Source organism: Maylandia zebra, linkage group LG12, assembly GCF_041146795.1.
Source record: "Maylandia zebra isolate NMK-2024a linkage group LG12, Mzebra_GT3a, whole genome shotgun sequence".
Classification (NCBI taxonomy): Eukaryota; Metazoa; Chordata; class Actinopteri; order Cichliformes; family Cichlidae; genus Maylandia; species Maylandia zebra.
In genome coordinates, this window is record NC_135178.1 from 10874981 (window position 1) to 10898380 (window position 23400).

Sequence of the window (23400 nt, forward strand, 5' to 3'; positions counted from 1 at the left end):
GCAGTTTAAACTGTGACACAGCCGTAGCTTTACAACTAGCACTCCAGTCACCTTAAAGCTAACATTATGTCCTGTTACATCTAAGATTTGGACGAACGCGAAAAGGGGACCGACAAGTGTAAGGGGGATGGGGTGTGTGCGTGCGTGTGGTGGGGGTGTCAGCCAATGCCCTTTTAATATTGCACTGCTCATCTGATTTCACAGTAGTACAACAGAAAAAGGGCTTTGGACAACACGGTCCGTGCGGTCTCCATTGAACAGCCCGCATACAAGCCATCAGCTCCAGCCTTCCTAAACTATGGAGACAGGCCAGTGGCTCAGCGCGAGCCTCCACACGGCTATCGGGATTAACAGGTTGCAAACGCGGCCGTGCAAAAAGCAAGCAGGCTTTTTACAATAGCGTGCGGTTATACAGCGGAAAACACACAGGCCTAAGGAGGAAAGCATATAATCTATGCAAATTGGAGAGACATTGTTACGCTGGGTCCTGTGTAACACAGAACTGATGGCAGCACAGCATTTGCTGATGCTGGTTTCATGCGTGCAGCTTTCCTGTCATTTGTTCCGGTCAACATTAAAAGCTGCAAGACGCTGCACGCGGCAGCACGCGGACTTCGCTTGGAGGAAACGAGGGTGGAGAAGATGTATATAGGGCAAAGAGCAAATTCCGCGATACAATACCACAAACCTTCATTTAATACCTACTATTCCTGGCCCTTTAGCCAAAGTGGCCATTTGAAACCCTCCTCGTTTAGGAAACAGAGGGGCGGGGCTTGTGAGTGGAGGGAGGGAAGGGGGCTTGTTATTTTCACTGTTGAAACAAGTTTACAATCAGCTGAAGAAGCTCGCTTTCCCGTCTGAACTCTCACATCGCGTCACGCGCCAACTAACGAGAGCAGCAGCGCGAGCTAACACACGCGGCTCTACTTCTGCTGCTGAAAAACTTAAACGCCCCCAAAGAAACGCTACATGTCAGGTTAACGGCAAAAACGCAACGACGTCTCTTAACATATTTTAACCAAAATAAGAAAACCAAAATAAAATTACACACAGGACATTCCGTCCTGTGTGTAATTTGTGTGATATACATCTATATCCATCTCACACACGTTTCTTCAGTTCCTGCATGTTGTCTGCCGCATAACCAAAGCCCAGTCATCCACAAACTTGTCTGGAAAAATTTGCGCGAAGCTTCGGTCGTTCTAAAGTTCGAGGTGTGTATTGAAGCATTCTACTACTACAACTTCAACTGGACTCGCACTAACGGTTGCTTTGCAGCCGGGCTGGGCCCCGCTGACAGCCGTGGCGAACTACCGGGTGTCCCCGTAGCTCTTCTGAAGGCTGCAGACTAGCTCCAGTGATAGTAACTACTTAGTTTTCATATCTCCGTTGGCAAAGATTACTTGCACCCGCCTGTTAATCACGCTCTCTAAGACGCGTGTTCTCACTTTGCCCGCAATCTACGCCTCCCCCCTCTCATACACACGCACACAAACGTACAATAAGTGCTCGACAGTTTTAAGCTAGGAGAGGCGGTGAAACCTCTCCACGGCCAATCACACCCACCGACATCCACGTCTGTTTGCGAGCTCCACGCTACCCCGCCTGCAGCAGTGGCTGGATTCTCTCCCCCCGCAGACAACGGTACCTGACGGAGGCAGGGCCGGTCCTTAACACACTGAAGAAGCACAACGGAACCAAGTTGAAGCACTTCAGTGGGAAAACCGTCCGAGCCGTCACCATCTATCTCCCACGCACACATCCGTTTCCACCGGCGTAACGGCTCCTCGGTTAAAACAAGGCTGTTTCGTCCATTGGCAACCTCACGGCCTCCCAGATCCGGACTCCATCTTTGACTAGTTGACATTCAGCTCTTGCCGAGACAAATTCCTTATTTGCATGCCAGCTTCCAATTGGTACGTTTCTGTGCCTGTGTTCTTATTGGTGGAAATATTATCTCATCACTTTCGGGATTGGTCACATACCAATGGAACGTCATTGTATAGTTTAATTTTAACAATGAGCACAAATTCTCTTATTCATTCACAAATTTTTCATTACCCGCCTGTGAGGTGCTACATCGTGTTATGGTGCTTGCGAGGAATGACGACTTAGAGCCGCAGTCAGCAACTTGTTCCATCAGTGTCCCAGAAAATGGCAGCTGACGGTGGACTAGAGTATGGTGTTCGCAGCGGGACCACCCTCACTTCAAACACATGCGGGTGCAATAACAGCCGAGGAAGTGTGGAATGTGTATTCCTGCAGCGTGGACATAACTGGTTCCCAGACCCTCGGTGGGCACAGACACGTATGGCTGCACCGGTCCCGGTAGCATGTGTCGGTGTGGTGTGAGCGGGTAACGGTTGGGGTGGGAAAAGGTTAAAGGCGGCTGGGCTCACTGGAGGCGCTGTGTCGACGCTCGGAGGAGGGCAACAGCCTGTGAAATGTGCCATTCCTGACCAATGGAGCCCAAATAATGCCATTGTCCGGAGGAAAAGACCCGCCTCCGTACAGGGACAAGTGCTGGGACGGTGCTGCCTTGCGCTAAATATCACGGCGAGAACACGTGCCCGTCGATATTTTCTCATGATGAATTGCAAGCCGGTGTTTCCCACTTCCTGTCACTTTAAACCAATGTGATCCCGGACTGTGACACATAAGTCACGCATTATAAATATGACACTGCCTTTCTTTTCTGCACGGATCTGTGTGCCATGACGTGCGGTAGATGGTATGTGAGAAACGCGCACTCACTTTCGTCTCTGCTTGACAGTCTGGGAGGTGTGTGGGTTCGCAGGAAGTTCCATGCCCATATTTAGTGGTGACGACCGCCGTTCGGGTCCACACACATCTGGGCTGTGTTCAAATCAAAGTTCAAACTTGTGTTTTCTTGTTTTTCTTTGTTCCTTGGAAAAATATCCACAAACAACCTCCAGCTGTGAGCCTCACTCTCAAATTCTGGCTGCGAGTGAATTTCTTTGTGATGAATATAATGCATCGTTAAATCTGTACAGTTTCCTATTTGATGAAACACAAAGTGTATGGCCAAACCATCCTCATGGCCACAGAACTGAAATTTCACTTGTAATTAAACTGGGGGGAAAATCTAAATCTAAAAAGAAAATCTAAAAATACACAAATAACAAAGAAAGAATACCAAATAACAAACACCAGAGTGAATGTGAGAGGAATATGAAATGAGAAACATGTAAAGCATATTTTTTTAAAGATGGAATAGTGTTCTGACTGAAAAACTGAGAAGACATATGCCAGAATAGCTGTTCAGCACTAAAGTCATTAAGTGTTGAGCTGCTTGGAGTCACATTAAAAATATGGTGATAAAAATCTGAGCAGATAAGCAGCAGTTTGCTCTGGGTGCATGGCCCGTGTTTGTCAGTTTAGCTTTTACTAAACATTGTACAACAGATGGCACAAAGTTACAGATATTCCGTGTGGTAATGTGCTCTGGTTTTAGCTCAGTGAGTATTTTTCAACATTTCTGTGTAAAATAAGCACGTCAGCAGCTCAAATAGCTCCACTTCCTGAATGCATCTCTGTGAGGGGTTTCAGAGTCTTCTCAGCAGTGAAAGTAGCTGCTGGACACAAGATGACAGAAATAACAGGAGTTATGTTTTGGGAACTGTTCAGTTTTCATAGATCTGTAACAGCACAAAGAGTTTTCCAAAAACACTTTTGCAGTCACAGAAAGATTTAGGCCAAGCTTACTTTAATGAAAGGTTGCCACACTCTGAAGGGATCCCTGCCCTTCATTTTCATAGGAAATAAAAGAACTGGCAGCATCCTAAATAACAGCTCACCTTTTTCTTTGCCAACAGTGCTGCTGAAGGATAAAAGACAAGAACCATACATATCAGCCCGCTCTCATGGGACTTACCTTAAAACCAACAACAACAACAACAACAACTTGATTTCAGTGCATCCAATGGAGCCAAACGGAGCATTATCTCTTGTGAGTTGATTTTCTTTTTATAATTCATTAGTGTGGTGTAACAGAGCTGTTCATCCAGCCTGGTGTTGATAGAGTATCTTTAATCAAACTGGCTGATGTAACAACGTGTTGGAAAGCCGTTCTTTTAATCACATGTGACATTTCTTCTGAGGGCTGCAGACAAGCTTCAGTTTAGCCAAAACACACACAGCCAGATCTCCCAGACAGGGACAGGTCCTAAACTAAGACAAAAAGTTTTTATCCAACACTTTACCGGGGAAGACTTTAGCAAGAGAGCGAGAGTTGTATTTTCATGTTCAAAAAATCCGCGTCACAATTTCATAATCCTGTGTTGGTGTGGCATCAGGCTGACTGCAGTCTGGCTTCGTCTCCATACAAAGTACATGCTGTCCCACTGAGCATTTGTGCTTTTGTGGCCTTCAAGAAAAAGAAAATCCCTTAACAGTATTGACTGCCAGGCATCAATGTGTCACATTGTGACTCTGAGCCAATCACAGTTGCAAGAATTCATCAGCCCCCATGTGTGTTCTAGCTCCGCCCATGTACAGATCATGTGATCAGTCAGGGGCAGTAGCAGCAGGACACAACTCTGGCTCTGTCAGGAAAACAACATAGGCAATGTTTGCTTAGTCATGTGGAAATGCAAGCCTGCAACATGGAAAAGGTGTGATTTCATCAACTCATGAATCCAAGCGTTTCAAAAAGTCACATCTGCATGTGAAAGCCCACAGAGGTAGTGACGGGCTGTCCTAACTCAGACTTACAGTAGCCATCTCACTGCTGCTCAGGTGACTTCGAGTAAGACACTTAGATCCTAAGAATTAAGCCTGCAGCAGAGTCAGAACAAAAAGCCATTGTGAAGGCAGTCAGACATGCTGATGTGTGGATCATTATTATTTAAAGGGATTCCATTAGAATATTTTTGCATTGCGACTTTTGTGATTTATGTCCCATGCTTTTTCCTACTTACAAATGCAATATTTAGCGGTAGTATTTATTGTATTTGTATGTGTGTATTCCATTGCACTTTACTGCTATAATACAAAAAGGAAAATTAATCCTTTTGGACTGATTAAAATAACACACTAAACCTTTTCCATAAAACAAGTTTTCTGATTTACTTTGTTGCTTTTATGCTGAAAATCTATAAATGACTCATGTCAATTGTGTCTATTACTTTAATAAAATAGATTTAATAAAATAAAAAGCTTGCATTGCAAATTGCTACTTAAGGCAAATGGAAAAATATGGCTAGTATTTGAAATCTATATAGCTGTAATTTTATAATTCTGTGTTTATAAATATGCAGCATTTTAGCTTTGCAGCTAGGTGTAATGATGCTCAGTGTAGGTACGTTATAGTGTTTGGAATCTTGAACTTTCACATAGTAGCATAAAATAAAAGCAGCATACTTTTTATGAGAGAGTAGTATAAGATTGTATTTTGTGACCAAGTGCTTAAATATGACCATAAATGCTGGCTCTGGGACTGATGTAACACAACAAGAGTGTTAATGCTTGGAAAAAACAGTTAGCGAACATTTAAGAAATATCTTAAAATACTGTAAGAGAAAGTGAGAAACCAAGTATCGTTTCATGTTTATCATTACAGATATCTGGATGTGCTCTTTCATTTGGGTGTTCTGTGTGCTGGTGTTTGAGGGTTCTGCTGTTTTCTGTGTTATGATAGTCATAAGTCAATGTATATCTGCTGCCATGACATGACAATAACCCGGTTAGTTTTTGTCATCATAGGTTAGTTTGAAGACACTGGCAAGGTTGTTGTATTTGTGGTTCATTTATCTGATTTTCTGATTTCTGGGTCAACATGACCTCATTCTCTGTAACTCTTAGTGCTTTGTGTAAAGCAGTATGCTGCTATTGCAATCAGACTCATACTAGCACAATAGGATCAATACTTTGTTTATATCTTCTATGGAGCCCACTGAATTGTGTTCATTATTTAATGAAAAATGTACCTCAAACATGCACTATGAACAATGTCTGAACCTTTTGTTGTTGACTGTCACATCTATTTTATTTACAACCCAACAGAAGCTAACCCAAAGTGTTTAGAGACAGGCACATGAGCATTTCAACTCTGCAAAAATCCCAGGTGCAAAATACATGAAAAGCTGAAAATTGGGTTTTGTGGTATAAACTAATTACTCTGGGGAAAAAAGTGTGTTTATTTATAACTTTGGTCTTATTAAACAATTAATTCATTTGAGCATGGTCTCTTACACCTTTAATTAAAGAATTTAATTATAGTGGAGAAACTTGTCTTCAGGGCCTGTAGGTTATTCAGCATGAAAATAATTTTTATGTGTGTGTTTGTGTGTAAATCAAAATGCTGAGACTGATGCATTATTGTGTAAATAGCATAAGTTGAGTAAAAAAAAAAAGCAATAGTTCCATAGTTACTGCACCTGAATTGGGTCACAAAACAACTGTAGGGGTACAGAAATAAATAAAGATTTAGGAAAGAAGATAGCAAGGTTATAATGTATAATTTAACGCATCAGTTGATTTTTTATATATAAATGTAGAAAACAATTAATTTCTAAGAGAAAAAACAGAAATTTCATTCATTTCATACTTGAGGGTACAAAATGAGTGTAACTTTACAAAGTGTCATTCATTTTGATGCTCTAGTGACGGAGCTATGACAACTTTAACCTAGGTTCTATTTAAAGAGGCAACAGTACATCATACCTGATCCTGTGTAGTTGCTGTGTTTATTATTAAATTTTTATTAATGAGAGGAGAGTGAACATCATTTGACTTCTAGACTATGCCACTGTTTGTTGTCCACAACACTGGTAAAAAAAAAAAAAATTAAATTAAAAAAAAAAAAACCCAACAAAATCTCTGATTATGAAAACATGTGCAGACCATGTTGTTTGATATGGTTGTATGCAGAACAGGGAATCAAAAACATTCACGGGTTTTTTTTGTATGTTTTATGGGTCCTGATAATCATCCGTATACTACTACATCTGTGAATAAAATAGTTCAAACATCCTGTGCCCCAAATCCCCCCCTCCCCCCCTCCATGCAGTCGCGCAGGGGTGTGTTCTGAATAAAAAAAATTTCGCGAGGGGCGGGGTTTGGCCTCCTGGCATTCCGAGGACTGTAGCCTAATCGTGGTAACACCATGCTGCATTCACGTTGTAACGAAAGGTAGGAAATACAGGAGCCTAGAAAAAGCAGGAGCCAGTCCATTTAATTCAGTTTTATTTATACACCGCCGAATTATAACAACAGTCGCCTCAAGGCGCTTTATATTCTACAATAATACATATAGTCTGAGTCCTGACTAATATTTCTGAACAGAGCAGAGGAGAAAATTGTGTAAGGATTTATGAGGGTTTGTGTTTTGAAAATAGATCTACAAAAACATACTGTTACTTCCAGCTTTGTACTTAGTAATTTGGTAATAGGTTAAACTTTCATTCGCTGAAGAGGAATAATCACAGGTATAATCAGACAAGCCAGCAATCGGAGTTTTTAAATAGTAAAATGGCCGAATACTCGAATACATGATATCCCGCATTTGTTAATCTCTGTTCGTGACTGGCTCAGCCCTATTCTCCTGAAATAAATATCAATAAACCTTCAGCAAACCTAAACCACTCTTTGTTAATGGTGTCAATTTTCACAGTTCCTACTACAACATTTCTGCGGCGTTTTTACAATAAAAATCCTAAATTACGTGAACACAGCGTCAATTTACAAGGACCTAAATGCAACCCCACTCCCCACGCACACATATCAGTCCGCGCTGTGTACATTCTAGTTTTGTTACAGACGTATAGGAGTTCGTAACCATAGCAACATGCCAACGTGAACCGTGTACTGCTGAGGAACTATGTTTTCCGGCGGAGTGGAAAGCTAAAGCAACGTCGGGATTCGAATGCTCTTCCTACGCTTCATGGTTTCTCGAGGCACTTGGCACAGCCAGCACCGGCACCTTTAATGTCGCACAGTTATTAACCAACTGGAGTAGTTTTCGTCCGCGTGTTGTGTTAAAGCGAGAGAAAAGAAAACAGACTTCCTGACGGAGCCGCAGCACACGCCACCAGTGAAAGGGTTAAAGCGGGGAACTGCTGGACCACACATGTTGGAAGAAGCTGAGTACTGACCTAACCAGTTTAGATCAACCGGAGCTCCATTTAGTCAAGGACAGGCCAAACTAATGGAGTTGACAAGGATTAGCGCAATGAATGAAACCATAAAAGGTCAAAAATAATTCCTATGCAGCTTCCTCAGCGGGGGATTTTAGTGTCAGCGTGTCCGGGACAATTATCTTTAACGAAATTCAACGCGCCAGGAGGCTGCTCCAAATTATTTAGATATTTTTCTGATGTTAGGCCTGCTGTTTGGAACCTCTGTAGGTAAATAAATCAAACGTCATTCGTTTTTTCCGGACTCTCCTCTCACAGCCGCTTCCAGGACTTAATCACAGAGGTTGTGTAGGGTTAACTCTTTGAAATGAACACCTCTCTGTCCCTGGTTGTTCTCTCAAACACCACAAATAATTGTTTTGGGGGAACAGTTTCTCCGAGGCCTGCATGTCCAACACAGTGTATTTCAGGCCCACCAGCACTAAATAAATGGTCTATTAATTAATTTCATTTTATTGAATCTTCTGGTGTTTGGGGGGGGGGGGGGGGGGGAGAAAGAAATGATGAGTGAGAGCAATATTGTTAATATTGCCTGTGTCAATGAGTTAAAGAATAAAGCAGAGCAAATGATTCTTGATTGAAATGAATCATCTCACAAATTGTTGACTCCATTTTATTTATATAGCTCCAAATCACAACAGCTGCTGCTTCAGATATACTGTGACAGTACATCTTAGTTTATTTGTGGTAATTGTTTAGCAGTCATGTCATTGTGAAGCATGAAATAGATCCAGACAACAACTTTTTCTCATCTAACAATAACAATTGCTGCTACTATACAAATAAAGACTACAATCAGAGGATTAAAACTGAGAATAAATTATCAATTATCCACTTTAACTGTAGAAGTCTCTATGCTAATTTTAGTCATATCAAAGAATATCTTAACCAGTTTTCACATCCATTTAGTGTCATTGCCTTATCAGAAACTTGGATCAATATGGAAAAAGGAACAGACTTTGAACTGGAGGGTTATGAATTCACATTTATAACTAGGCGAAACAAAGGAGGAGGAGGAGTGGCCTTGTATGTGGACAAATCCTTGAAATTTAATGTGGTGGAAAAGATGACGATGGTGATTGATAATGTACTAGAATGTATTACAGTTGAAATTTGTAAAGAAAAAAGTAAAAATGTAATCATTAGCTGTATATACAGAGCTCCAGGTAGTAGTATTGAGACATTTAAAGACTGGATAGAAGAAACATTTATTGAACTAGCTCGCAAAAAAGTTTTCATTTGTGGAGACTTCAATATTGATTTGCTAAACCCAAATAAACATAAAACCACTGAGGAATTTATAAACACAATGCACTGTATGAATCTATTCCCTAAAATTACTAGACCTACCAGGATTACATCACATTGTGCAACTCTCATAGACAACATTTTTGCAAATGACATTGAAAATAAGACTGTAAGTGGACTCCTGATTAACGACATAAGTGACCATCTTCCAATTTTTACAATCTATGATAGAAATTACAAGATCAATAAAATGGACAGTAAAAAAGAGTACAGACAAGTAAGAACAGAAGAAAGAATGAATGCATTTAAAAAAGATTTATTGAAGGAAAACTGGGGTGAAGTATATCAGGAACAGGACGTTAATAGTGCTTATAATAAATTCCTTAGAATATTTACATTACTGTACAATACCAACTGTCCAATAAAGCAATATAGTAGGAAACAGAAATATATGGACTGTCCATGGATAACAAAAGGTCTGCAAAATGCATGTATAAAGAAAAATGCTCTATACAGAGAGTTCTTAAGAACGAGAACTAAAGATGCTGAAATCAGATACAAAAGATATAAAAATAGGTTAACTAATATACTTAGATTTAGTAAAAAGGAATACTATAAGAAGCAATTAGATATAAATAGAAATAATAATAAAAGATTATGGGAAATCCTGAACAGTGTTATAAAATGTGGGACTGGACAAAAGAACTATCCCAAGTATTTCATTTGTAATGACCATGAAGAATACAATATGGATGTTGTGGCAAATAGTCTCAATGAATTCTTTGTAACTGCTGGACCAAATTTAGCAAGAACAATCACTCATCCTGGGAAAGCACAGGAAAAACCCGATACACTGATTGACAGAAATCCATATTCTATGTTTCTCACAGCCGTTGATGAAAATGAAGTTCTTGAAATTGTCAAAAAATGTAAAAATCACAAATCTTTGGATTGTAATGATATTGATATGATAGTGGTTAAAAGAGTCATTGAGGCTATTATAAAACCATTTACATACATCTGTAATTTATCATTTCAAACTGGTCGATTTCCAGACAGAATGAAAATAGCAAAAGTTATACCTCTATACAAATCTGGAAACAAACACCATTTCACAAACTACAGGCCTGTCTCTTTACTACCTCAATTCTCAAAAGTTCTTGAAAAACTGTTTAAAAACAGACTGGAAAAATTTATAGATAAACATAAACTACTCACTGAGAGTCAGTACGGATTCCGATCAAGCAGATCAACATCATCAGCACTATTAGATTCAATAGAATACATCACAAATTCCATAGACAAAAAGCAATATGTGGCTGGGTTATTCATAGACTTGACAAAGGCATTTGACACTATAGATCATGATATATTAATAAGAAAACTGGAACGTTATGGTGTCAGAGGGGTAGTTTTAGATTGGGTCCGGAGTTATTTAAGTGACAGAAAGCAGTTTGTGAAAATAAATGGTGGTTGCTCCTTATGTATGGACATTGCTTGTGGTGTACCCCAAGGGTCAGTTTTGGGTCCAAAATTCTTCAACTTGTACATTAACGACATCTGTAAAGTGTCCAAAGTATTAAAAGTGGTTCTCTTTGCTGACGATACAAACATTTTTTGCTCTGGTGATGATCTGCAGAATTTATTGGAGGATATGACTAATGAAATAAGTAAAGTGAAGTTCTGGCTTGATAAAAACAAATTATCATTAAATTTGAATAAATCTAAACTTATGTTATTTGGAAATAGTAGTTTAAATACTAATGCAAAGATTCAAATAAATGGTGTTGATATTGAAAAAGTCAGTGAAAATAAATTTCTGGGGGTAATAATAGATGAAAAACTTAACTGGAGAGCTCACATAAGATATATTCATTCCAAAGTATCACGAAGCATTGCAGTACTAAACAAGGCAAAACAGGTATTCGACAGAACATCACTTCATATTCTCTACTGTTCACTGGTTTCACCATACTTAAGCTATTGTGCAGAGGTCTGGGGCAATAACTATAAAACCACATTACATTCACTTTTTACTCTTCAAAAGAAAGCAATTCGAATCATCCACAATGCAGGTTATAGGGAACATACAAACTCACTATTTTTGCAGTCTGAAATATTGAAAATTGACGATATAGTGAAATTCCAAACAGCACAAATTCTATTCAAAGCAAAAAATAAAGAACTGCCAGGTAATATTCAGAGTATGTTTTTTTTGAAAGAAGGAAGTTATAATTTAAGGGGTTTTTGTAACTTCAAAACAATGAAGGTACGTACTACAAGAAAAGGCTTTTGTGTTTCTGTTCAAGGAGTGAAACTATGGAACAAACTGAATATGGAATTAAAGCAATGTCCAAACATAAAACTGTTCAAAAAGAGTTATAAAAATATGATCTTCTCGATCTATAAAGAAAAGGAAAATATTTAAATTAAGTGAATGTCTCTATTTAAAAACAAACAAACAAAAAATTCATGATGTGATATTATAGTATATAGTATATCAGAAATCTGTTCACTATTTTTATTACAAATTATATCAGTAAGGAAGCTGACTAAATATTCACTGATAATTTATGGGACAGGGGTGGGATTAAATAAGTGTATACTTCTTCCCACTCCCTTTCAACATGTAAATTAATCAGAATGTTTTTTTGTATGTAATTTGTATAGTATATTTTTTTTCTCTCATTTCTTTTCTAAATGTACTTGTATATTGTTCACATGTTGAAATAAATTACCAATCAATCAATCAATCAATCAAGCTGCACCCTGAAGATCGCATTTGCTCCCTTATCATGGGACTGCAAAAAAAGGACTAACTAATATATTCTATTACAAAAAAAACCTAAACTCAGTAGGACTTTGATTGAACTAAATTGTTTTCATCTGTACCATGTCTTATTTGTCCTTCACTCATTTTTCTCCACTAAAAGTACTGCATGTATGTAATCTTTAATTCAGCATGAGCACACATTTTGAACAGTATTTGTTTGTCATCAGGCTTTATGTAGTGGACATTTGTTTCCTATCTGAAGTGATTACAGGATTCAGTCTGGTTTTCAGCCAGCTTATGTGTTTTGTAGGAAGAAATCGTTAAATTGATAAAATTACTTTTTAATGTCACTCCTCTGATTGCCAAGACTCCGGAAAAGAATTTTCAGAAGCCAAAAATCCTACATTCTCATAGCACACAGGAATTATGGATTACTGTTCGGGTACTTATCATGGTCAGTGAAGATGTAACAGTAACTCGAGCCCTTAGCTAAATGTAGCTGAGCAAATACGAATACATTTCACAAACGTGAAAATCCCATGACATTATGTGCACTTATTTTTTTGTAGACAGTGAAATTAAAAGAACATAAAAAATGTTAAAGTCCTGCATTCAAAACTGGAATAAAATATATTTTTAAAAAAAAATGTGTAAAAACTCAAATAAAGTGTCCAAAATAATGTAGTATATATGCATATCACGTGTTAGCTGCTTGAGATTGTTTTCTTTAACTGAGGTTTTTGAATAGTTTATTTGTTACTACTATTATTTATTTACAATAGACAGCAGGACAGCGCTCTCCATTACCATAATCAAAAGACCAAATGAATATATTTTGGAAGAACGGTATATCATTCCTCCAACGGAGTTCCAGAGAATTACAAAATTATTTGTAAGGCTCACTGAATCTGTACTGGCAGAATGTGGTGGCTCAACACCTTTAATTTGTCACTCATCTTATTTCATAAAATGAAACAGATATTGTAAAGTAACTGTGGACTAAATGTACAAGAGCAATGCAAAAGTAAGGCTTTAGATTATCTTCCCTCTGATGACAGATGTTGTTGTAGATTTATGTTTACATTTATTTGTATTTTAAAACTAAGTCTTTAGAGGTGAATGAAGGATAACAGGAAAGCATGTGAAAGAACAGGGAATGGGGCTTGGAAGGCAGTGGGCAAGCAGCTAGGTACTTGGTCATGAAGGATGATGAAAGTATCAGTGGCGGTCAGTAGATGGCTGATGAGCAGGCTGGATGACACTGGGGAGTCTGAGAAGTAGGGAGAACCATGGTTAATACAGTGAAGATCCCACAGAAACAATCAGACTTCACCAGGTCTAGTGATTGAGGAAAATACTTTGACTTCCAGTGATGGTTTATAAAAAGAACAAGAAAGAAACATGTCTTATGCAAAAAAAAGAAAAAGAAATGAGCTATAAGTTGCTGAAAATAATTCTTTAAACTGAATAGAAAGTATAAATAGAGGTTTACAGGTGTGTACTATGTGTATTGTGCAGTAACAAATTTCAGTGTAGTTCAGTAACTAGGTTTCATGAGACATAAGCTATTAAAGATTTAAGAGCAAATAAGAATAGAAAATCAACACAATAAACAGTAAAGCATAACAAAATAGTGCTTCTTTATTTGTGAACTGTAACTTATATTTGGTTTGGATCTGGAGTGACATTAAACAGAAGTGTGGGAAGAGGGTGCCATTTAAATTAAAATGTTTATACATTTTAAATGTACTGCATGATACCATCTTGGTATAGTTTACTTTTGGCATAATAAACATGGGTAAATCAGCATGAAAGTATTAAGGAAGGCTCTAGTTTATTGTGAATTAAAGTGGTCATGGACTCACAGATCGTAACAACTGCTCTGCGACCAGACCTCGTCCTTTGGTCTAACTCCCCAAAACTTGTGTACGTCATTGAGCTGACGGTACCATGGGAGGACCTTGTCCTTTGGGATTGGCAGATGCAAGTGGACTTGGATCAGAGGCTAATTTTTCCCACAGAGATTGTAACAACTACTCTGCGACCACGACCAGACCTCGTCCTTTGGTATAACTCCCAAAAACATGCGCATGTCATTGAGCTGACGGTACCACAGGAGGAAGCAATTGAGGAAACATTAGAGCGTAAGAAGCTGCGGTATGCCAACTTGGCAGCTGAGGCAGAGGACAGAGGCTGCTTTGTTGCCAGTACAACAGCAAAACTGCTTAGAGAGATTGGGATCAGAGGACAGGTGCAACGGCAGGCTATAAGAAAATTAGCTAACACTGCTGAGAGGACCAGTCACTGGCTATGGTTAAAAAGGACTGACATCACTTGGGTAGCTAAGGCAGTCAGCTAACTGTGAAAGAAAAGAAAATATTCAACTCTTCTTCCTTCTGCTCTTCTTCTCTTTTCTGGGAGGCAGTGGGGAGGTAGAGCTTACAGCCCGATCCGGCGGGTAGGTGTGGGAAGCCAGATCGGGCGCCCCCCTTCCGGCTCTCCTTTCTGCTCTTTCCTATCTTGTCCCTTTTGTCCGTGTTGGGGAGTAACAGAATACATGTACTGCCGTTACATATTTAAAATACAAATATGAGCATTCCGTTACAGTTACCGTTTTAAAGGGTGGTATTCAGAATACAGTTACTTTGTTGAAATAAATGGATTACACGGTGGTCTCCTCCTGTTTCATATGTTAGGCTATGCCCTCTCTATTTTTGGTAATTCCACACCAGTGGAAACCCAAACATGCGGCCCACATAATGACGTGAAGAAATATTTAAAAAAAATAATTTAATATGAAGGCAATAGGCAGAGTGTTACAGGCATAGCCCTAAAGAATGTAGCCTCATGGGCAGTGTAATCCGTGCTGGAGGGAGAATGGACTGCCATGCCCCTTATGTAAGCTATTAAGACTCGACTGTACACTGTGTTCGTGTTTTCCTCCGAAACAATAAGCTCCGCTGGAGCAGCCTTTCAAGCCTCTCTCTGTCTCTCGCTAGCAAAGTTGACCCAGACAACAAAGTAAGGCTAGTTTTCAGTTACGAGCCCGACACGGAACCCGATGTATTAGCCAGAGGTCCCGCGGACTTGTTTTATATACTCGCGGAATAGTTTTCTATACGAAATCGCTGCAATCGCTATATTAAGATTTAAATATCTAGTTCAGATTGGTATGGCGAGGAACCTTCAGTAATAGTAATAAATCACACAGGAATAGTACATTCATGTAGTTGCAAATAGCATGATAATACAGTGGCTTGCAAAAGTATTCAGCCCCCTTGAAGTTTTCCACATTTGCTTTCACACACAGCCACAAACATGAATCAATTTTATTGGAATCCCACATGGAAGACCAATACAAAGTGGTGTACACTTCTTGAGAAGTGGAACAAAAATCATACCTAACCCCATGCTCTGGGGGTGCTTCTCTTCAGCAGGGATAGGGAAGCTGGTCAGAGTTAATGGGAAGATGGATGGAACCAAATACAGGGCAATCTTGGAAGAAAACCTCTTGGAGTCTGCAAAAGACTTGAGACTGGGGCGGATGTTCACCTTCTAGCAGGACAATGACCCTAAACATAAAGCCAGGGCAACAATGGAATGGTTCAAAACAAAACATATCCATGTGTTAGAATGGCCCAGTCAAAGTCCAGATCTAAATCCAATCAAGAATCTGTGGCAAGATCTGAAAACTGCTGTTCACAAACACTGTCCATCTAATCTGACTGAGCTGGAGCTGTTTTGTAAAGAAGAATGGGCAAGGATTTCAGTCTCTAGATGTGCAAAGCTGGTAGAGACATACCCTAAAACAGTGGTCCCCAACCCCCGGGCCTCGGACCGGTACCGGTCCGTGAGTCGTTTGGTGCCGGGCCGCAAGAGTTGAGGCTCAGGTGTGAAATGTATGGTTTTCAGGGTTTTTATCGTTTTTCAGCGCTATTTTGTTATCGTTTTTATCGTTAACTCGGTTTTCCTGGGTCTTTTCACGTGTGTTATGAATAAATCTTTTTTTCGGTACCGGTACTAGTTTTATTTTGTTGTATTTATCCGCCACACCTTAAAGGCCAGTCCGTGAAAATATTGTTGGGCATAAATCGGGTCCGTGGCGCAAAAAAGGTTGGGGACCACTGCCCTAAAAGACTGGCAGCTGTAATTGCAGCAAAAGGTGGTTCTACAAAGTATTGACTCAGGGGGCTGAATAATTACGCACACCCCACTTTTCAGTTATTTATTTGTAAAAAATGTTTGGAATCATGTATGATTTTCGTTCCACTTCTCAAGTGTACACCACTTTGTAGTGGTCTTTCACGTGGAATTCCATTAAAATTTATTCATGTTTGTGGCTGTAATGTGACAAAATGTTGAAAAGTTCAAGGGGGCCGAATACTTTTAAAGAGATCTCCGATGTTGTTCCCGGGATCTGCTGGAGCCACTCGCCTAGCTTGGGAGTCACCGCACCTAGTGCTCCGATTACCACGGGGACCAGCGTTACCTTCACCCTCCACATCCTCTCGAGCTCTTCTCTGAGCCCTTGGTATTTCTCCAGCTTCTCGTGTTCCTTTTCTCTGATGCTGCTGCCATTTGGAACCGCCACATCGATCATACCCCTTATATATATATATATATATATATATATATATATATATATATATATATACAAAATTCACGGTTCAGTTCGATACTTTGGTGTCATGGTTCAATATTTTTTCGATACAAAAAAATGTTCATGGTTTTTTAATTTGTCATTTATTAAAATTATATATATATATTTTAACTCAAAAGTACCGTTTTTAAATTTAATGTTGCTGAAACAACAAAGTAAGAAAAAAATTAATCTATCTGATCGAGAAATCACTCATCTTTGGAAAAGAGAGTTTATTACAGAGAAATGTCTCTTTCCAAAATAAAAGCTATACTATACGCTTCTTCTGGGCTATATTCTCAGCAGCATATTAAACATATCAGGTCCCCATAAGGAGAATCATGTGCTAACGGCTGTCTAAATGACTTGGGTAAAGTTTGTAGCATGCGTGCTTGTTGTTTTTGTCTGCTTCCACCTGTCTTTGCACTAGGATGATGTCGGCGTAAATGTGCAGTCATATTCATTGTGTTCCCACTAGTGCTGTCAGCGTTAATCTGAAATGAGGTTAATGCCACAACACGGCAAATCTCCGTTAACAAGCTACCGTGGACTGCCCCGTGCGTGGGGCTGGACGGCGTTTGGAAAATAATTCCAAACGCCAGATCTGAATGAGGGTGGGGGAGGTTCAATTTGCCATGTTGCAACGAGCTTCTGTCTTGCTAGCTTGTGCTGCGCTCAGTGGATCTGCGCTCGACAGTGCAGTCTAGGGGGAGTAGTCGAACGCAGACCACTGAGTTCTCAACACGGACAGCATCGTCAGAAGAAAAGTTGATAAAACAAATAAACATTTTTGTATTGTTCGATACATATGCGTAGCCAACCGAAAGCACTGTATCGAACGGTTCAATATCGATACGAGTACCGTTGCACCCCTAATATATATATATATGTATAATATATATATATATATATATATATATATATATATATATATATATATATATATGGCAGCACAAATGAACCAGCTGCTAGTTAACGAGAGACACCCGGAATGGCTAACTGAAGGCCGGACGGTCCTGATCCCCAAGGACCCCAAGAAGGGACCGGTCCCCTCCAACTACCGACCAATAACCTGCCTCAGTACTACATGGAAGCTCCTGTCAGGCATCATATCGGCTAAGATGAACAGGCACATGGGTCAATACATGAGCGGGACACAGAAAGGAATTGGCAAGAATACCAGAGGCGCAAAACACCAGCTACTGGTAGACAGAACAATCAGCCGAGACTGCAAGACCAGACTGACCAACCTGTGCACTGCCTGGATTGATTACAAGAAGGCCTATGACTCAATGCCCCACAGCTGGATACTGGAATGCCTAGAATTGTACAAGATCAATGGGACCCTAAGAGCCTTCATCAGGAACTCAATGGGGATGTGGCGTACAACACTAGAGGCCAACTCCAAGCCCATAGCACAAGTCACCATCAAGTGCGGGATCTACCAAGGAGATGCTCTGTCCCCACTGCTGTTCTGCATAGGCCTGAACCCCCTCAGTGAGATCATTAACAAGACTGGCTACGGATACCGACTACAGAACGGAGCAGTTGTCAGCCACCTCCTGTACATGGATGACATCAAGCTGTATGCCAAGAGTGAACGAGACATCGATTCACTGATCCACACTACCAGGCTATACAGCAATGACATTGGAATGTCGTTCGGACTGGAGAAGTGTAGTCGGATGGTAACAAAGAGAGGGAAGGTAGTCAGAACTGAGGGGATTGAACTACCAGAAGGCAACATTGCAGACATAGAGGACAGTTACAAGTACTTGGGGATCCCACAGGCGAATGGGAACCATGAAGAGGCCGCTAGAAAAGCTGCAACCACCAAGTACCTGCAGAGGGTCAGGCAAGTCCTGAGGAGTCAGCTGAATGGTAAGAACAAGATCCGGGCCATCAACACGTACGCCCTGCCCGTGATCAGGTACCCTGCTGGGGTAATAGGCTGGCCAAAGGAGGAGATAGAAGCCACTGACATAAAGACAAGAAAGCTCCTTACCATGCATGGAGGGTTTCACCCCAAATCCAGCACCCTGAGGCTGTACGCTAAGCGGAAGGAAGGGGGCCGGGGACTGGTGAGTGTCAGCACCACAGTCCAGGATGAGACAACGAACATCCAAGAATACATTAGGAAGATGGCCCCAACTGACCGAGTGCTCAGTGAATACCTCAGGCAGCAGAAACCCAAGAAAGAGGAGGGAGACAAGGAACCATCATGGAAGGACAGGCCCCTGCACGGTATGTACCACCGGCAGATAGAGGAGGTGGCTGATATCCAGAAATCCTACCAGTGGCTGGACAAAGCTGGACTGAAAGACAGCACAGAGGCACTAATCATGGCAGCACAAGAACAAGCTCTGAGCACAAGATCCATAGAGGCTGGGGTCTATCACACCAGGCAAGACCCCAGGTGCAGGCTGTGTAAAGATGCCCCAGAGACAATCCAGCACATAACAGCAGGGTGCAAGATGCTAGCAGGCAAGGCATACATGGAACGCCATAACCAAGTGGCCGGCATAGTGTACAGGAACATCTGTGCCGAGTATAACCTGGAAGTCCCGAGGTCAAAATGGGAGATGCCCCCAAGGGTGGTGGAGAATGACCGAGCTAAGATCCTGTGGGACTTCCAGATACAGACGGACAAAATGGTGGTGGCTAACCAACCGGACATAGTGGTGGTAGACAAACAGAAGAAGATGGCCGTAGTGATCGATGTAGCGGTTCCGAATGACAGCAATATCAGGAAGAAGGAACACGAGAAGCTGGAGAAATACCAAGGGCTCAGAGAAGAGCTCGAGAGGATGTGGAGGGTGAAGGTAACGGTGGTCCCCGTGGTAATCGGAGCACTAGGTGCGGTGACTCCCAAGCTAGGCGAGTGGCTCCAGCAGATCCCAGGAACAACATCGGAGATCTCTGTCCAGAAGAGCGCAGTCCTGGGAACAGCTAAGATACTGCGCAGGACCCTCAAGCTCCCAGGCCTCTGGTAGAGGACCCGAGCTTGAAGGATAAACCGCCCGCAGGGGCGTGCTAGGTGTTATATAAATATAGACAGTCTCGGTCGTTGTGTCCTTGGGCAAGACACTTCACCCGTTGCCTACTGGTGGTGGTCAGAGGGCCCGGTGGCGCCAGTGTCCGGCAGCCTCGCCTCTGTCAGTGCGCCCCAGGGTGGCTGTGGCTACAATGTAGCTTGCCATCACCAGTGTGTGAATGTGTGTGTGAATGGGTGGATGACTGGATATGTAAAGCGCTTTGGGGTCCTTAGGGACTAGTAAAGCGCTATATAAATACAGGCCATTTGCTATTAAATATTCCTAAATTGGCTTTTCAATATAAAAAATTGCAACTTCCACAAGACAAATAGTGACATTTTCTGAATGGTATATAGTTGAATTACACAATTTTACAAAATAAATCATGGGGAATGCTTTTTAGCATGAAATTCTTAGTCACAAAAATGAAGAAAGTGTCATTTTCATTCAACTGAGAAAATAGATAAATATCACAAAAACAAAGATATTGGTAGATTGTCTGGTACAATTGAAGCAATATACTGCATTTTCCAGATGGCACTCTAATTATAAATCAGAAAATAGTTAAATAAGTGGATTATTTCATTTTCAAGATGTGGGTCACTCTAATCCCAGGTAAAACATTTTCAGCTGAACCATATCCTATTTGCTTTAAAAAAAAAAGGTACAATTGTTGCATATAAAGCATAAAATTATCAAATGATGAATTCTTCTAATTTGTGCTAAACACACACACACACACACACACACACACACACACACACACACACACACACACACATATATATGGGATTTGTACAGCTTGTGGTATATATATATATACCACAAGCTGTACAAATCCCATTCTAATTCATTCTGATGGTAATTTCAGGCTTTAATATTTCATAGTTTTAAAGAAAATATGTTCAGACATTGCTCTAGATTTCAATGTGTAAAAGGAGGAGGATCAGAAAGTCATGTGGTTTTAAAGGTACTGAGCTCCCGTGGTTTTAATTGTATTTGTCTGATAGACTCCAAATCTTTTCCACGTAAACAGTCCTCTTCACACACTAAGGTTAATTATGGAGTTCAACAGGGTCCTGTACTGGGACCTGTACTTCATACATGCTCCCTGAGGGTAGTATTATTAGAAGGCACAGTACATACGTTTTCATTTTTATGCAGATGATACCCAGCCTTATCTGTCAATGAAGTCAAATGACACACACACCAATTAATTAAACTACTGGAATGTCTTAAAGACATAATAACTTGTATGACCTTGAATTTCCTTCTTTTAGATTCACTTGACAGTACAAACATCTTAGAAACATGGTGTATTAAAATCACAAGTTTTAAACTCTAAGTTTACTGCACCAGTATACACCATATCCCACCACCTGTCAATCTGTTGGACACATCCAAGAGTCTATGGCTGTATCCCAATTCAGGGTCTGCAGCCTTAAAGGCCGATTTTTAAGGCCGATTACATCACAGCAACGCGACAAAGGCTGTCCCAATTCAAAGGCTGCTCGAAATGCGGCCCTCAAATGCGTCCCTGTATTTTAAGGATGGGTCCGTGTATCCTCCATGGCCCAACATATCCCAGACTTCATAGTGCGGCGGACAAACCACTATAAAAGCTACCCTAATTAGGTCAGTTTGTGAGTTGTGTCCACTTTATTTAAGTTTCTGGACATTACTTTTTGTAAAGTTATATTTAATTGACCTCTTTTATGGGCCAGCTAATTATGTTTTTGAATTTTCTCTTTTGAACTTTTTTGAGGGTTAAAATAGAACAGAAAAAACCCTTTTTGAAGACATTTTTTTCCCTGTGTCCCCTATGCCTTGGCTGCTTGGTCCCTCACACTGATTTTCTGAAGATTTTGTGAATGTGGTAACGTGAACAAGTTCATATTCATTCACTGTTTTAACATTTTTCCCCAACTATGTGTTTTTACCACATAGACCAATCTGAATTCAGTCGTTGGGTATTATTAATCTCTGGCTCTCTTCCATAGCGTGTCTTCATCCTGTCTTCCTCCCATTCCTGTTTCCTCCTCTCTGACTTTTTCCTTCCCATTCTTGCAAAGTATGCTCAAAAGGGGGTCATCTGATTGTTGGGATTAGGGTTAGGGGTTTCCTCTGTATTATTTTAGGGTCTTTACCTTACAGTGCCTCTTGGGATTTGATGCTATATAAATAAAATTTATCTGATGTACATTTTCCCTATTTGCTGTAAAGAGCCTTATGGGTACACATGAGATCTCGTGTATATGTTGCATTGACATCAATGTTCATCTGTCTGCACTGCACCAGTTTTGAAATGCTTCCCAGTTCTTTCTGCATGGGATCAATACCACAATATTTCTATTCTACAGCCCCAGATTTGAACTTGCTATCGGAGCACCATTCCAAATGGATCCGACATTGGAGAGGAAAAGGGGAGTATGTCACCATAGCAACACAGCCTGCAACAGCTATTCTAATGGTATAGAGAGAGGGAGGAGCAGCGCAGGCTAATGTACATTCAGCAGCTCTTTTGGTTAAGCAGTGAAGATGTGAGGAAGAAAACCAGGAGGGACACAAAGACCATCGGAAACCTGAACAGTAAAAGGGGCAATATTAAGCTCTATGCTCTTAAGCAGTGTTGTGTGCAGTGCTCAGATTGCTGAGCTTTTACAAAATTGGCAACATTCACAATATTGCTTCATAACTGAGTTAAGATTATGTAGTCACAAGCCTTAGTAGAATAAAAATAAAAACCAAATGTGAAACAAACAAATAAAATACGTATCATCATTTGGTTAATATATTTACTGAGTCTAGCATGTCCCTGTAACAAAGCATTTGCACCGTAAAGCCTGTTGTAAACGTCATAAATCTTGTGGCTGAAAACATCACAAAGCTAATCAAAACTCAAATAAAGTGAAATACTTTTCAAACAACAAAAATTAAATTGAAATGAGCATACACATTTTCAAAACTAAGACTAAACTGAAAATAAAACTTTGAAATGAAATTAATACTAAAAACAATAACAAAATATAAAACCATAATATCTGTGAACACCAACGACCCACCCACAGGATTACACAAGTTAGTCTATCCCAAGTGCCTGTCCCAAAACTACAGGCAATTGTAGCAAAATCATTTATGTGTAACTCAAGCCACATTTACGTATTTAAATCTCTGTAGAGATGTATTAAACAAACAGAGATTGGAGTATTTTGTATACATTTTTGTATCGCCTCAGGTTGCTTGGAACCTAAGCTGAGTAGGTACTAAAAAAAGTACCTGATACCAGGTACTACCACCTAATTACCACTTAATTAAATACTACCACCCTAAAAACTGAGTCGACTCAAGTCGAACCAAGCTGACTTGAGTAGGTACTGATGAAAAAGGACTAATCTATCTCGTATGTGGTGTCCCCCAAGGCTCAATACTTGGAATAATTATTTTGGTTTTTTTTTTTTTTTTTAACGTGTTACATGTTACTCTGGGCCATCTACTTCATAGTTTTAAAGGAATCTTCTACTACTGGTGATAATTTTGACCGGATTATTA

At 40.2% G+C, this 23400-nt stretch overlaps 1 long non-coding RNA gene across 1 annotated transcript; it reads left to right on the forward strand.

Moving 5' to 3' along the window:
• The first annotated feature begins 1549 nt into the window (after positions 1-1549).
• On the forward strand, positions 1550-22992 carry LOC143421455 (uncharacterized). Its single transcript, XR_013101112.1, has 3 exons — positions 1550-2731; positions 3837-3970; positions 22212-22992. It is a non-coding gene; the product is annotated as an uncharacterized LOC143421455 (long non-coding RNA).
• Positions 22993-23400: the final 408 nt, after the last annotated feature.